The 2,973-nt window shown below is 47.5% G+C and overlaps 1 pseudogene; it reads left to right on the top strand.

The window, feature by feature from the left end:
* Window positions 1–599: 599 nt before the first annotated feature.
* Window positions 600–2,170, top strand: LOC110290993 (annotated as a pseudogene).
* Window positions 2,171–2,973: the final 803 nt, after the last annotated feature.

Below are 2,973 nucleotides of genomic sequence, written 5' to 3'. Positions count from 1 at the left end.
AGAGAGAGAGAGAGAGAGAGAGAGAGAGAGAGAGAGAGAGAGAGAGAGAGAGAGAGACTCTGTTACTCATTTTTTGGGGGATTGTAATATAATTACAAATTTCCCCTTGCCTTTCCTCACTCTAAAACCTCTCATATATTCCTCTTTGTTCCCTTTTAACTTCATAGGGTTTTTGTCCTTTAATTGTTGTTAAATGCATAGATTTGTATGTATACACATACATATTCTTAAGTATAATCTGCCCTGTTCACATGATGTTGCTTAGATATATTTTCAGTGTAGAACATATGGTATTGGATATCAATTGCTGTGTTTTACCTTAGGAAACACTACTTCTCCCATTGTAAATATTCCTTAGTTGCCTGTAATTCTTTGTGTAGGTTTTATGCCTTGTCACCTGTCTAGTTTTGCATGTCTATTAGTATCACCCTCTTTCAGCTCATAGTTAAGTGGTCATGCTGGTGGGATTTATTAAAATAGAACTTCTGCATCAAAGTTTAAATTAGCTTAAAATGTTTGTACAAGATACGAACAAGAGGCCGGGGCAAGGTGGCCAGCATTCAGTGTGCCGGTAACCCGACCTCCTCGCCCCTAGTAAGATGAGTGAGGCGGACCAGGCCCTGGTGGGGCCCAAGGCTGATGAGCCCTCATGGCCCGCAGAGGATAAGGACGAAGGGGGCGGGAAGGAGGCGGCTGCGGACGCGGCGCCCCAGGCCCAGCAGCCTCGTTTCGCCTCATGGTGACTGGGAGGGAGCCTGCGGTGAAGCTGAAATACACCGTGAGCCGGTTAGAGCCGCTATCCTGGTCTGAGGACCACCGCGTGTCTGTGTCCATGGCTCCAGCGCCGCCGTGCTGGAGCTTATCTGCGATGTGCACAACCCAGGCCAGGATCTGGTGATCCACCGCACCTCGGTACCCGCACCTCTCAACAGCTGCCTCCTCAAGGTTGGCTCAAAAACAGAAGTTGCTGAGTGCAAGGAAAAGTTCGCTTTCTCTAAAGACCCCACCATCAGCCAGACTTTCATGCTGGACAGGATGTTCAACCCTGAGGGGAAGGCCTTGCCCCCAATGCGGGGTTTCAAATACACTAGCTGGTCTCCAATGGGTTGTGATGCAAATGGCAGGTGCCTCTTGGCAGCACTGACCATGGACAATTGCCTGACTGTGCAGGTGAACCTCAACAGACTCCAGTGGGTTCAGCTGGTTGATCTGACAGAGATTTATGGAGACTGTCTTTATGAAACTAGTTATAGACTGTCTAAAAATGAGGCTCCTGAGGGAAATCTCGAGGATATTTATGAGTTTCAGAGGAGACACAGTATGCAGACCCCAGTCAGAATGGAATGGTCGAGTATCTGTACCACTCAGCAGGTCAAGCACAACAACGAGTGCCGGGATGTGAGCAGCGTGCTGCTGGCTGTCCTCTTTGAGAACGGGAATATAGCTGTGTGGCAGTTCCAGCTGCCATTCGTGGGGAAGGAGTCCATCTCTTCATGCAACACTATTGAGTCAGGAATCAGCTCCCCCAGTGTTTTGTTTTGGTGGGAATATGAGCACAATAATAGGAAAATGAGTGGCCTTATTGTGGGCAATGCTTTTGGACCTGTAAAAATTCTCCCTGTCAATCTCAAAGCAGTGAAAGGCTACTTTACTTTAAGGCAGCCTGTTATCTTGTGGAAAGAAATGTACAAGTTGCCTGTGCACAGCATCAAATGTGTGCCACTTTATCACCCCTACCAGAAGTAGCTTAGTGGTAGCTGCAAGAGGCTCCTATGTGTTTTGGTGTCTTCTTCTGATCTCCAAGGCAGGTCTGAATGTTCACAATTCCCACGTCACAGGCCTTCACTCACTGCCCATCATCTCCATTACTGCAGACAAGCAGAATGGAACAGTGTACACCTGCTCTAGTGATGAGAAGGTGAGGCAGTTGATTCCCATTTTCACAGATGTTGCATTAAAGTTTGAACACCAGCTGATTAAGCTCTCAGATATCTTTGGCTCAGTGAGGACTCACGGCATTGCAGTGAGTCCCTGTGGGGCTTATCTGGCCATCATCACCATTCACAGATCGCAAGCAAGCTCTTTGTTCCAATGGGCACATCTGGCTCCGGTGCTTCCTAACCTACCAGTCCTGCCAGAGCTTGATATACAGACGGTGTTTGATCCATGACAGCATCGCCAGGCATCCTGTTCCAGAAGATCCTGACTGGACTAAGAGGTTGCTGCAGAGTCCTTGTCCTTTCTGTGATTCTCCTGTCTTCTGAGTTCAGTGAGGAGGATGGAGGATATGAAGTTGGCTATAGAGAGTGCCCTGAAGCCTGAAGAGCAGGTGTGCTGGAGGGAGCCGGGCACTGCTCAGTGGAGACACTCTTCTAGCTCCATGAGGAGCTCACGGTACCAGCACACTCCGACTTCACCGACTGAAGGCTATCTTTTAAATGACTCCATTCAGAGAGGCTGAGTCATTTAAAGGGGAACAGTAGCCATCCCCAGCTCCTCACCAATGAGGACCACTTGTTTTCCAAGTGTCTTGCCTAAAGCAGTTTGAGCAGAAGCCTTCTGCTTCTAGAAACATAATGGTCTCTTCTAGAGAATCTAAGGACCTTCTTGTGAGTTTGGTTTTCGTCCTTGCTTTGGTCAGGGACTGTCTCTGGCTCCAGAGGGCTGAAGTGGTTGGAACATGACACTGCACATGCCAGTACACCTTAAAGTGTGTAACGCTGGCTGGCTGCGGCTGGGGCTTGCTCAGCAGACTCAGCTGCCCATTGACTCGTTTTCAGTCATATGGAGACATTTTCCTAAAACTATATTTTTGAACCCAAGAATAAAATCATCTTAATGTATCAAATGATCAGGTGACTATTAGAAGTAAAAAAATGTCATTTATTTTTATCTCTTGTCATCAGATTTTCTGTCCCAGCTTTTTAACATGTAAGAGGAGATTAAGTATCCCTACCCTCTTCACAGCCCCAC

This window comes from Mus caroli, chromosome 3 (assembly GCF_900094665.2).
Source record: "Mus caroli chromosome 3, CAROLI_EIJ_v1.1, whole genome shotgun sequence".
NCBI lineage: Eukaryota > Metazoa > Chordata > Mammalia > Rodentia > Muridae > Mus > Mus caroli.
This window is presented reverse-complemented; position numbering and strand designations above follow the sequence as displayed.